Source organism: Cetorhinus maximus, chromosome 11 (genome assembly GCF_964194155.1).
Source record: "Cetorhinus maximus chromosome 11, sCetMax3.hap1.1, whole genome shotgun sequence".
NCBI classification, from domain to species: domain Eukaryota; kingdom Metazoa; phylum Chordata; class Chondrichthyes; order Lamniformes; family Cetorhinidae; genus Cetorhinus; species Cetorhinus maximus.
Genome location: NC_135889.1, coordinates 81,408,590 through 81,422,571, shown reverse-complemented (window position 1 = coordinate 81,422,571; position 13,982 = coordinate 81,408,590). Strand labels below are relative to the sequence as shown.

The 13,982-nt window shown below is 44.4% G+C and overlaps 1 protein-coding gene across 3 annotated transcripts in view; it reads left to right on the top strand.

Moving 5' to 3' along the window:
• Positions 1–1,971: 1,971 nt before the first annotated feature.
• Positions 1,972–13,982, top strand: part of csrnp3 (cysteine-serine-rich nuclear protein 3) — a 264,969-nt gene continuing 252,958 nt past the window's right edge. For all 3 annotated transcript variants that reach the window (XM_078552313.1, XM_078552309.1, XM_078552312.1), the window contains exon 1: positions 1,972–2,137. The gene's annotated coding sequence lies outside the window, so the exon portion shown is untranslated. The remainder of the gene's footprint in view (positions 2,138–13,982) is intronic.

Here is a 13,982-nt window from a genome sequence, read left to right as displayed (position 1 = left end):
GCAAGACCTGGACAATATCCAGGCTTGGGCTGACAAGTGGCAAGTAACATCCGTGCTACACAAGTGCCGGGCAATGACCATCTCCAACAAGAGAGAATCTAACCATTGCCCCCTTGACATTCAATGGCATTACCATCGTTGAAACCCTCACTAACAACAACTTGGGGATTACCATTGACCAGAAACTGAACTGGCTACAAGAGCAGGTCAGGGACTAGGAATCCTGCGGTGAGTTACTCATCTCCTGCCTCCTCATATTCCACTTGCCTGGATGAGTGCAGCTCTAACAACGCCCAAGAAGCTCGACACCACCCAGGACAAAACAGCCCACTTGATTGGCACCCCATCCACAAACATTCACTCACTGTACCACCAACGCACAGTGGCATCAGTGTGTACCATCTACAAGATGCACCACAGGAACTCACCAAGGCTCCTTAGATAGCACCTTTCAAACCTACAACCGCTACCATCTAGAAGGACAAGGGCAGCACCACCTGGAAGTTCCCCTCCAAGCCACACACCATCCTGACTTGGAAATTTATCACCATCCTTTCACTGTTGCTGGGTCAAAATCCTGGAACTCCCTCTCTAACAGCAATGTGGGTGTAGCTACACCACATGGACTACATCGGTTCAAGAAAAAAGTTCATCACCACTTTCTCAAGGGCAATTAGGGATGGGCAAAAATGCTAGCCTAACCAGGGATGCCCACAACCCATGATTGAAAAAAGTCACAAAATCCTCTAAGAAACTCTAACTTCCTCACAAGGAATTTTAACTTCACTCCTTCAAGGAGCTAGTCTGATCTCCAACTGACAGCAGCTTACTCTACCCGAGTTCCACATATACAATCTTAACCCAACAGGCCACTTTCAAATCTGCTCGGAGGTCCAGCCTTCTTGGTCACCTTTCCCAGCTAAGTGAACCTCCTACCGAGGCTGTGCCCCCGCCTTGTGTTGGCCAGGCCACATTCTCGTGTCTATACACAGGCATGGCCCCAGCTTCTCAGCTGCGCTGCTGCCAACTAGCTCTCTAGCAGACAACAGCTGCTTACAAGCTCTTCTTCGCCCCAACTTCTGGCTCTCCGGCAGACAGTTTTATTTTTCTCCCTTCAGCTCCACTGAGCTAAGAAGAAGCCTTGGGGCCCCAGCAGCGCGAAGCCGGAGACCTCCTGCCGCCTTTTCAACGCCCGAATAAATCTGACTAATCTGTGATGTGTCTTTTTTTTTGTAAAAATATACTTTATTCATAAAATATCTTCAATCACATTCCAAACCATTTCAAAAACACCATTACAAGGGTACAATCCAGGTTAAACTTTTACAAAATGTATCACCAGGTGCATCAGTACAAACAATATTACAATCATTTACAGCCTTTCATTTTGAGCTGTACAGCCCGAGGGGCTCTAAACAGTTCCCAGTCTCTCGGTGCGCTGTGGCAGAAAGGTCTTAGACAGCGACCCTTCCCCATTGCGCCTTTGCGGCAGCTGCCCCAAGCTTTAGTGCGTCCCTCAGCACGTAGTCCTGGACTTTGGATTGTGCCAGTCCGCAACAATCGGTCGGGGACAACTCTTTGTGCTGGAAGACCAACAAGTTTCGGGCAGACCAAAGCGCGTCTTTCACCGAGTTGATGATCCTCCAGCTGCAGTTGATGTTTGTCTCGGTGTGTGTCCCTGGGAACAGCCCGTAGAGCACAGAGTCCTGTGTCACAGAACTGCTCGGGATGAACCTCGACAGCAACCACTGCATCTCTCTCCAGACTTTCTTTGCAAAGGCACAATCCACAAGGAGGTGAACAACGGTCTCTTCCCCACCACAGCCACCTCGAGGGCAACGTGCAGAGGGGGTGATGTGTCTGCTCGTTTTCCGATCCCACGGTTGTTATTTTTGCACCATCATGGGGCGGGCCTGCCTGCCCCTTATCTCTCTCTGCGCTTACATCAATGTGAGTCCTATCTCCATCGCAACGCCCCACACCAGCACACTGCCCAATCCCCGCAGCTGGCGCAGGAACCCGAGCATGCGCGGCCTGTCTCCTCGCGGCGGGGCTGACGGCGAGACCCCGGGCATGCCGGGAGTTGCAGTCATCTGGCCAGCGTTCGGCTTCCAGCCCGAAAATACACCGAACAAAGGTAAAATATGGCTTTCCTGATAACAGGATGATCAACGCTTTTTGATCATAAAATTCTGAATGGCACCTTGCCAAAGTTTGTTTTTAACTGTTGCATCAGATACCTTTATAGTGCAATCTCTGTACGACATTACTGCTTCTCCCAGGTAACCTGTTACCAGCACAAAAGTTAATACCAATGTGCATTTGTCTGTTTATGTGTAATATTTCTGTTGGCTTGGTGTCCAAATAAGGAAGTAACAAGCCTAAAATTGCCTAATGAAAGCAGCTGTCCCAGTATGAAATTAAATGTTATAGAATCTTTCTTCCACTAGAGGCCAATAGAGCATTGAGGTTTTTTTTGATCAAACCATAACTCTACTAATATAATTATCATTGAAAGTGAAATTTCAGAGGGCATCAATTATCCAAACATTAAATTGGCAACATCTGGTTCCAGCATTTGCTTTACATAAAATACTTGCTCTTTCTTTATTTAGCCAATACATAACATTGCTTTTCAAAGATTCAAACCTGTTAAAACATGAGAATCCAGAAGGCTGGAGTAATAATCTAGGGACATGAGTTCAAATGCCACCATGACCATTTAGAATTTGAATTCAGTTCTTAAACTAAAGGAATCTGGAATAAAATAATGATTATTAAACTATCAGATTATCGTATAAACCCGAATAGTTCACAATGTATTTTCAAGAAGGAACCTGCCATCCTTGTGTGGTCTGGCCTATATGTGACTCCAGACCCAAAACAGTGTAGTTGATTCTTAATTGTCATCTGAAGTAGCTGGCAAGCCTCTCAGTTGTAACAAATCAGCACAAAGAAGTTTAAGAAGAATAAAAACAGATGGATTACTCAACTTCAACCTAAGCACTGGATTTAAAAACAACAAATGCACGTCCAGCCCAGTTGATCCTACAAAGTTCTCTTCACTAACAACTCAGGACTTATGCCAAAATTGGAATTGCTGTCTCACAGATCAGTTAAGCAACAGCCTGATAGAGACATACTCTCAGAATTATCCCTATTAGCCTACGTCCCATAATCCTCCATCGCCATCCCTGAGTATTTCTAGCCCAGCAATAGGACAAACCTACCAGAGGTGGCAGCACAGTGGACTACAGTCAGAAGGGAGTGGTCCTAAGAGTCCTTAACATTGACTCGCTGTTATCATTGTTGTGGGTCTTAGCTCAGGATTGATAGAAGCTGCTGGAGACAAGGCTGTTGGTAAACTTTACTTTTTATTAAACATTTTTTTAACTATATCTAGGATAAGGCTTAGCATGAGGTTTCACACACAATCATCCCTTAGTAGGCTCTGTTGTCTTAAATCACTGATGATGTAAACTGTCTATTAATATAATTAACATTAACCCTTTACACTACAGACTCTAGACCCCTTTGAAGTCTCATCACATCAAGTCAAACATGCGTAAAGAAACCTTCTGTTCATTACCACCTACTGCCCTCCCTCATCTAATGAATCAGTATTTGTCCATGTTGAACACCACTTGGTAAAAAGAACTAGGGTAGCAAGGCCACAGATTTTACTCTGGTTGGGGGACTTCAATTTCCATCCCCAAGAGTGGTTTGATAGTACTACCACTAAGCAAGTTGGCCTAAGGAACATAGCTGTCAGACTGGACATACCATCTCCAACTGCTTCATTATTGACCTTCCCTCCAACATAAGATCAGAAGCAAGGATGTTTGCTGATGATTGCCCAGAGTTCAGTTCCATTCGCAATTCCAGGTGGTGGCCCTCCCATGTGTCCGCTGCGCTTGTCCTTCTAGATGGTGGTGGTCGTGGGTTTGGAGGGTGCTGTCTAAGGAGGCTTGGTGAGTTCCTGCAGTGTCTTGTAGATGGTACATATTGCTGCCATTGCCAGTGATGGAGGGAGTGAATATTTGAGGATGTGGTGCCAATCAAGCAAGCTGCTTTGTCCTGAATAGTGTCAAGCTTCTTGAGTTTTGTTGGAGCTGCACCCATCCAGGCAAGTAGAGAATATCCCATCACACTCCTGATTTGTGCCTTGTAGATGGTGGACAGGCTCTGGGAAGTCAGGAGGTGAGTTACTCGCCATAGGATTCCTAGCCTCTGACCTGCTCTTGTAGCCAACAGTATTTATAAAGTCAGTCCAGTTCAGTTTTGGGTCAATGGTAACCCCCAGGATATTGAAAGTTATTCAAACAGGAACTTTCTGCAAGGTTTGAGGCAGAAATTGCAAAAGTCACCTGACCTCAGTAGCCATCTTAAACAGTCTTGTCACTCCAATTTTAAATAAAAGATCTGAAAAATTATATAAGAACTCAGTCCATGTTTTAAGTTTTGAATAGGAAATGTCTTCACTGGGCATGATATGCCTCTGCCACACAGGGAAAAATGGAACCTTGAATACATTTTGTTTTGTATTGCTTTCATAGTAAAGCAAGAGAAATAGGATCATTATTTCTGGACACTCATTCTACTATTCACACCTCAATTCTATATTGCAGTTGTCTGTAACAGTTTTTTTTCTTTAAGCTTAGGTTTCTTATCATCCCTCCTGGGAAGTGTAATTGAATTTTCATTGGCTGTTGGGGTCTGGCTGGGAGAAGGCTTGTATTTAGGGCTCCAGTGTCTTCTATCTCTTTTTTCGCTTTTAAAATTTCCAGTTAAGTTCTGTCTTGCGGACTAGGATTTGTAGTGCTTTGGGTGTTTTGATAACCACAGTCACGCAGTCTTTGGTGAGCAGTGGGTTCTGGGGAAGGTCAAGGGGCCTGGAAGAAATTGCATTTCACAGGCTACAGAGGAGAAATAGACCCATAGAACCATAGAAAAGTTACGGCGCAGAAAGAGGCCATTCTGCCCATCACATCTGTGCCGGCCAGACAAGGTTCAAAAAGGAACTAGCCGCTCATTTTAATCCCACTTTACAGCACCTGGTCCGTAGCCTTGCAGGTTACAGTGCTTCAGATGCAGATCCAAGTACCTTTTAAATGAGCTGAGCGTTTCAGCCTCAACCACTGATTTAGGCAGTGGATTCCAGATGCCCACCACCCTCTGCGTGAAGAAGTTTTTCCTCACGTTCCCTCTATAACTTCTAGCAATCATCTTAAATCTATGTCCCATGGTAACTGACCCCTCAGCCAGGGGAAACAAGTCTTTACTGTCTACCCTATCTAGGCCCCTCATAATTTTGTACACCTCAATTAGGTCGCCCCTCAGCCTCCTCTGTTCTAAGGAAAACAACCCTAGCCGATCCAATCTTTCCTCATAGCTGCAATTTTCAAGCCCTCGCAGCATTCTTGTAAATCTTCTCTGTACTCTCTCCAGATCAATTATGTCCTCTCTGTAATGTGGTGACCAGAACTGTACATAAATTCCAGCTGTGGTCTAGCCAGTGTTTTATGTGGTTCCACCATTACATCCCTGCCTTTGTATTCAATACCTTGTCCAATAAAGGAAAGCATTCCATAGTTTTCTTTACCACCTTGTCCCCCTGTCCTGCCGCCTTCAGGGATCTGTGGACATGCACTCCAAGGTCTCTCACTTCCTCAACCTCTCTCAATATCCTCCTGTTTATTAAGTATTCCCTTGCTTTGTTTGCCCTCCCCAAATGCATTACCTCACACTTCTCCAAACTGAATTCCATTTGCCACTTTTCTGCCCACTCAACCAAAACCATTGATATCATTCTGGAGACAACAGCTATCCTCTTCACTATCAACTACACGGCCAATTTTTGTGTCATCTCCAAATTTCCTAATCATACCTCTCACATTTATCTCCCAATCATTAATATATACAACAAACAGCAAAACGCCCAACACTGAGCCCTGTGGAACACCACTAGAAACCGTTTTCCATTCGCAAAAACATCCATCAACCATTACCCTTTGTTTCCAGTCGCTGAGCCAATTTTGGATCCAACTTGCCACCTTCCCCTGTACCCCATGTGATCTCACTTTTCTGACCAGTCTGCCATGTGGGACCTTGTCAAATGCCTTCCTAAAATCCGTGTAGACAACATCCACAGCACTACCCTCATCAATCCTCCTTGTTACTTCCTCAAAAATTTCTATTAAGTTAGTAAAACACGATCTTCCCCTAACAAAACGATGCTGACTGTCCCTGATCAACCTGCGCCTTTCAAGTGACCGTTCATCCTGTCTCTCCAAATTGATTCTAATATGTTTGTACTATGCAAATTTCTCTGTCTGCACAGATTTTTACCTTTCAATGGCCCCTTCCACAACCAATGGGCTAGATAGGTTATTTTCTGGTCCATTGAAGATTCTTATTTCTAGGATGACCGTAGGTGATAACCTGTACCTAAATCCTTTTAAAGGTGTCTGGAATCTCCTCCTGGATCTTGTCCTCAAGCTGAATTGCTGGATTTCTGGGGGTTTGGGATTTGGATTTTAGACCTGACCATTTGATCTTTTAGTGGGAAGTTCCCCAATGGCTGCACTTGTATTTCCCTTGTGGTTTTCCAAGTGCGTTTTTCTTAGGGCATATCATCTTCCCATTTTCCTTCATCATAAGGATGGATTTTCTCCCAATCTGCCCCATATCCTCTGGGACACTACTGCCCTCAAATGGCTGCCCAGACTCCACTGCACTCCCCTAAGACTCTTCAACTAGGTGAGGCTTCTCCCTCACTTCCTGCTTGTTTATTTGGGAACTTTCTATTATATCCAGGAAGCAGGTTTCTGCCAACCACACCTGTCATGCACTTCCCTCAACCTCCACTACTTTTAGCCTTGTGTCCTGGCTTTCCTCTGGCCCTGTCCTGGCTACTTTAAATCCTAAAGGCTTTATTCTGGCCTTTTTAAATGTTACAGGCTTCATCCTGGCCCCTTTTAATTCTATCGGCTTATCGCTTATGCCAGTTGAAGTCTCAAGTTGAATTAGAAAAATATGCAGAATTATTCCAGTATGAGCCTCAAATTGCTAGCTTTGAGGTGGGCCATTTCCCAGAAGTTCAGAGACACTCTGATTGGTGCAGAATTTGAAGAGTTTAAAGACAACAAGCTGCTCAGCTCCTTTCAAACATCTGCCAAGCTTGGAGCAAAAGAGACCCAATGGGTCATGGAACTCACTCAGTTCTGAACAAAAACAAAAATACCTGGAAAAACTCAGCAGGTCTGGCAGCATCTGCTGAGAGGAGCACAGTTAACGTTTAAACCAGCTTATATTTCACCTCTCTTCTATTTTTACTTAGTTCTGTTGAAGGGTCATTCGCACTCGAAACGTTAACTGTGCTCCTCTCCGCAGATGCTGCCAGACCTGCTGAGTTTTTCCAGGTATTTTTGTTTTTGTTTTGGATTTCCAGCATCCGCAGTTTTTTGCTTTTATTTATTTATTTTTTTCCACTCCGTTCTGATTCCAGATTATATACATGTCAGGGTAAAAGTAATGTGAATGCTGATGCCCTCAGCCAGAAGACTGATCACACGAGGAAATTCAAATCCGCCCAGTGAGAAGGGGCAATGGCTGGTGCTATGCCTATGCCTCAAGCAAAATGCAGCATTCCAAACCCAATTCCCCATGACATCCGTGCTGGGATCCAGCAGAGTATCACCAATGAACTTATGAGTAAGATCCAAACAGGATCCAGAGAGGTAGAGCCATGTATGGTTTCACCTTTGCCATTCACCTCAGAAGACGACATCGGAGAGCTTCAGCTGGTAGACTACTGGTCAGCCCAACATTCACCAACCTGGTGCCATCTGATGAAAGAGTCCAGTCAGACAAGTAAACTGCTGACATGCTGAAAGAGGACCTGGAGGAGTATAGTGTGTTCTGTTGGCTGGTTCCTGAGAGAGGTGAAGCAACTCATCCCACCTGGCAGGCTCAAGCATCAAGTGTTGACAGCGGTTCATGACCAGCAGGACACCAAATATCAGAAAAGACAACTGCAATATACTTGTAGAACCTTTTACTTTCTGTTTTTATATTTCTTGCTAATTTTCTCTCATACTCCAATTTCTTGCTCTTATTTTTTAAAGTTATCTTTTGTTAGTTTCTAAGGCTTTCCCAATTTTCTGGCCTACCACTAATCTTCGCAGCATTGTACACCTTTTCTTTCAATTTGATACCACCCTTAACTTCCTTAGTTAGCCATGGATGGTGCATCTTTCTGATAGTCTGTCTTCCTCAATAGAATATATCTTTGTTGAGAGTTTTGAAACATCTCCTTAAATGTCTTCCACTGCTTCTCTACTGTCTTCCCTTTTAACCCATTTACCCAATCCACTTTAGCCAGCTCTGCCTCCATACTCTTGTAATAGCCTTAATTTAAATTTAAGACATTTTTATGGACCCAAATTTCTCACTCTCAAACTAAATGTGAAATTCTATCATGTTATGATCATTCACGCCTAGAAGATCCTTTACTATGGGGTTTTTAATTAATCCTGTTTCATTACACATTAGTAGGTCCAAAATAGTCTGTTCCCTAGTAGGTTCTAGACTATATTGTTCTCAGAAACTGTCCCGAATACATTCGATGAACTAATCATCCATGGTCCTTTGCCAATTTGATTTGCCCAATCGTTGTGAAGATTAAAATCACCCATAATGACTGCAATACCTTTCTTGCAAGCCCCATTATTTCTTGATACTTGGACCTACTGTGTAGCTACTGTTAGGGGGGCTATAAACTATTCCAAGCACTAAGCACTAACTCAAGCACTAAAGAAATCCATTATGGTGAATACTTTATTGTCGTTTGTATAATTGGATATGTTGCTCTCTAAAGATATTTTGTGAAGGCTTTCGTTGATGGCTTTTATTGATTGATGGTGTCCAAGGGAAAGTTGTAATGCAGAGTATAATGTGGATATGACTGTGGTGAATGTTGGATTCATGTTGGGATGGTGAAGTTGTTGAAGTGGAAGAGGAGCCTCACAATTTGCCCATAAAGTTTGTCCATTTACATGGGACCCAGAGTGCCTCATCCTATCTCCTATGCTCCTTCTTCTCCCTCTCACTTCACAAAGCTTCCCTTCTCTGCCTCCTCATGTTGCAGACCAAGAGGCAGTGCAACAACTGCTCCTGTACCCAGATGAGGTTGTCCCCTCTCCTGCTCAGCTGTCTTTAGAAACTGGCAAAAATCATCTCCAAGAATCCAGCACAGTTCCACCAGCTGTAACTAAGCAAAAGTTACTCAAATATACCTCACCTGCAACTTTCACAGCGACCCTTTAATTAATAGAGTTTCAGGTCCCATCTTGAAGCTACAAGCATGATCTTTGGTGAGTGATATGCAAATTCATGGCCTGGAACTGTGGTCCAAGTTTAGAATCCTGGGGCTGAATGTTCCTGGTCCTGTGGAGGCAGGGTTGGAGGTGGGAGAGTCAGGAAAATATTAGGAAGCCACGTCAGGAGACTTCCCAATGCATCCCTGCCTCCTGGGAACTTTCCCAGGGGTGGACTAGAAACCAGTTGAACTGCCTGCTCCACGAAGGCAGGCAACCAATTAGTGTAAATAACGGTCCATGTAAGGGCCATTTTGTGCTGAATTTTACTGACATCTGAGTGCCTCCCCACCATGTGCAGAGGCCACAGCTCAATCAAGGCTGCCTGCTGACAGCATGCCAGCGGGCCATTGGATCCAGAGGCTTCATGCCCAAGGAAGGGGTTGTGTTGATGAAAGACTACAGCCCTGACTGTGAGTAGGCCTGTGGAGGAGTTTTTCCTCCAACCCGATGGCCCTATTGGTTTCAGGCGTCTTTAATATATCTCGTAGATACAGGCAGCAAAGGGCGCCTCCATGTTGAGGCTCCCTGGTGCTAGCATTTTTGCTTCAGGAGTGTCCACCTTTCCCGGTGGGGCTGCTGACCTGACATCACTGTGGATCCTCTGATTGGGCCTGCAGCATTGAGAGTCTGCCCACCATCCTCAACGGGATGGGAAAAAGGCAAAGGCAGCCAATTAGGGGGCCGCCTTTCAAAGGTTGTGTCAGCAAGTGCACTGAGGACACAGATGGGCTTGGGACAACAATGGGGAGGCCCGGACACCAGAAAATCCAGCCCTTGGTGTCATATTAGCCAGTTGGGTTAATGGTGTCAGGATAGCCTTAATTCTAGGTCTTCTGGGGACCCTGTTCCTTCAGCAACACTGTGCAGCCCATGCTAGAAGTGGTTGGCAACACAGGCCATACAAGTGGCACAAAGCTACAAACAGCATTAAGAGAGGCAATTTCACATCCAGTAAGCTAACCAGACCCACAGCAAATGATTTATAAGATTCTTCACGAGTGGAGATGTAAGCTTATCATTAAGGTCAAAAAATGGCCCATAAATTCAGTATTTGGAGATTATTTGGCAGGTTCAATAAGGAAGATGTGTGTGAGTGAGAGAGAGGGAGAAAGTCAAGACAAAGCAAATTTCCTTTAGAAGGCACTAGATATTGTGGAGATCTGGAGCTACTTGAGCTTATGAAGCTCACCTATTGGTAGACCAGTCACAGAATTGATAAGAATCTGTATGTGACTTACATAACAAATGTAATTTATTATAAATTATGTTTAGATTGTGTAATCATATCAGAATACAGAAATAGTTTCTTTCAAATGCTGCATAGTGCTAGCTGTTGCATATGCTTTATTCCAACCATGTTAAATCATTGTTGCAATAAAATACTGCAGTTGAAGCATTTCCTGGTGAGTGACTAAAGTGCAATTAATGCATGTGAATTGATTTTTTTTAAAGAAAAGATATATCATTAATGATCACAAATGGATAATTTAAAATATTATTTTTAACGTAAAGTAAATTTAAGGATATAGGCTGCATTGAGTCCAAATCCTGAATTACCAGTCCAGGTATATGCAATGTTACAACTGATAATATGCATCTAATTATTTATAATAAATATTAGTTAAAGAATTTTTCAATCAACTGCTAATTATTACTTGCTTTTAGCTAATTATTTCTTAATGAACTCATTTTAATTACGTCACAACCATTCATTCTGCAGTGTGAATCTCATTATACACCAATAAGTTAAAGCATACTAGTAATTAGCTTTGGGAAACGTATTTATAAAATGGTACCATGGAATGATTTTAAGTCTAGATTTAATGCAGAGTTTAGCCGGTAAACCTAAGCATTACTATCATGACTTGGGATGCCATCCTTATGGTTAATACTTTAAATATAATTACTCCAAATTTCAACACAATGAATTGCATCACATTGTGCCAATGGAAAAGAGAGTTAACATACCTCATCTAGTGAGGTACGTACACAAGAATTTCCTGAGTCATCTCATTTGCATATCCATTGGAGTAGTGATTGACATGAAACAAAAACAAAAATACCTGGAAAAACTCAGGTCTGGCAGCATCTGCGGAGAGGGACACAGTTAACGTTTCGCGTCCGATTGACCCTTCAACAGAACGAAGTAAAAATAGAAGATTCTAGAAATAGAAGATTCTATTTTTACTTAGTTCTGTTGAAGGGTCATTCGGACTCGAAACATTAACTGTGTCCCTCTCCGCAGATGCTGCTAGACCTGCTGAGTTTTTCCAGGTATTTTTGTTTTTGTTTTGGATTTCCAGCATCCGCAGTTTTTTGCTTTTATCTTAGTGATTGACATGAAACCTGTATAAAACAGGAGTGATCTGCTAGTGTTCATGGAAGAGTGCAGCCTTTAAAAAAATTAGTTTTGGCTGATGATCATAGCATCAGGCTGGGGAAACAGCAGGTCAGTAAAGAACAGTGCTTGGCTCACTTTGTTAATGCTTGATTGCATCTCCACAATAGTTTTCTGCTACTTTATTCATCAGAGGACTGGCACACCAGTCAAACGAGGGACCAGGGTGTCATGCAGAGGCAGCAAAGGAGATGTTTCAATTTCAAGGAATCTGATCTGTAGGCCCAACTTGATGATATTGTGATTAAAGACACAGATTGTCAAAAAAACCTGCCAGAAATGTCAATTGTGCCATGTAGAGGGAGGTGTCACTAACCAGAATCACAAACATTTCAATGACCAAACAGGACAGTCAAGGTATACTGATGATTTTCTCTATTCTTTCTTGAATTCTTCAACCTCTAAAAGAGCTGTACAACTAGCCCTACACAATGCACATCCACAAATTTGTATCCAGTGTGCAATTCTTGCAATTCCTGTAGCAAACTAGTTTATTTGGAAAATTTCCTACACCTTTTAACTGAATTATTGCATAATAAAGGGGGGGGGGGGCAGAGGGTGTCGGGCCTTGGGGGGGATGGGGATGGGTGTTGGGCCTTGGGTTGATGGAGGGTGGGTGTTGTGCCTCTGGGAGGTGGGGAAGTGTCAGGCCTTTGGAGGGGGGCGGCTAGGGAGGAGGGTGTCGATGGAGGGCCTTGGGGGGGAACATGTTGGGCCTCAGGGCGGGGGAGGGTGTTGGTCCCTGGGGTGAGGTTGGTGGAAAGGGGAAGGGCGTCGTGCCTCGGTGTGGGGCGGGAGGTGGAGGAAGGGTCTTGGGAGGGTGTTTGGCCTCGGAGGGGCGGAAAGGTGTCAGGGGGGCGGAGAGGTGATGGGGTTAGTGGGGAGGTGGCGGGGGGTAGGGGAGGGTGTTGGTCCCCAGGGGTGGGGGGTGTTTGAGCCTCGGTGGGGGTATTTCGAGCCTCAGGAGTAGGGGGTGTCATACCTCGCTGGCAGGGGGGGGTTAGGTGGTGGCAATAGGGTGACAGGCCTCGGGCGGGGTGGGGGGGTGAAATCAGGCCTCGGGCCTGCCCAGGTCTGCGCGGGGGGTGTGGAGGGGAGGGTGTCAGGCCTCAGTGGAGGAGGGAGGGTGTCCAGTCTTCTGGCTATAGTTGGGCCTCGGGTCAAGTCCGTTTGGGCCTTGGGGGCCAAGGTGGCAGTGGGGTTGAGAGTTAGGCCCACTGGTGTTTTGGAGGGGGTGAGGGGCAGGTGTCCTGTGTGGTTGGGGGCAATCCGCTGGGGGAGTTGGTTGCGGGGAGACCCCTGGAATGTTCAGTGGTGTGGTGGAGTCAGGGAGTGGGGGAGATGTCCTCTACAGGGTTGGGGGTGTGGAGGGAGTCCCGAGGAGGGTCAGTCTGGGTCTGTACAATAGTGACCTAGAAGTTTTGAGTGGTTTTAATTCTTCTAACTTTTTCTGGGTAACTATTGGTGTAACCCAGTTGGAACCATCCAAAGTTTGCAATGTAAATTGTATTTTTGGACAGTTCCTAGTGCAGGGCAATTGCCCAGGGAAGTTTGCACTTCTGGGCAATTGCTGTGCAAACCTTACCTGTGAACCTCTGAAGGGGATTCCCCAGTGTATCTTTGGGGTGCTTCCCCCAATTCAACGCTGAGGAGCTTGGAAGTTATAGCCCTATTTCATTGCCGTTTGTAGATTCTTTCTGTGCACAAATTGACTAATGTACCCATTCAGGTAATAAAGTAACCATGACAACAGTACGTGAAATACTTGAGATGTTTCTCCACAATGATAAAGTGCCAGTAAATGTCTTTAATTATCATGGAGCAAAATAGAAAAACTGCTTTGTAAAATAACTACTGTTCTTAATGTCGTGAGGATGAGTTTTATGCCAAATATTTATATTTAATCTTTTTCTTTTCCCACCTATTTCCATTATTTTTAAATCTACAACTAATACCTTATCAATCTTTCCACCCCACCCCCACTAGAGCTGTACCTTGAGTGACCTGCCATCCATTCTTAATTAGCACTTTTCTTAGATAATATCACCACCTTCAACACCTCTTTGATCCTTTTGTCTGTGACATCTTTTGATTATCTGCTCCTATCACTGCTTGCTTGTCCCCACAACCACCCCACCCTCAACTTCTCTCCCCCCCCACCCCCCACCTTAAGCCAGCTTATATTTCACCCCTCTTCTAACTAT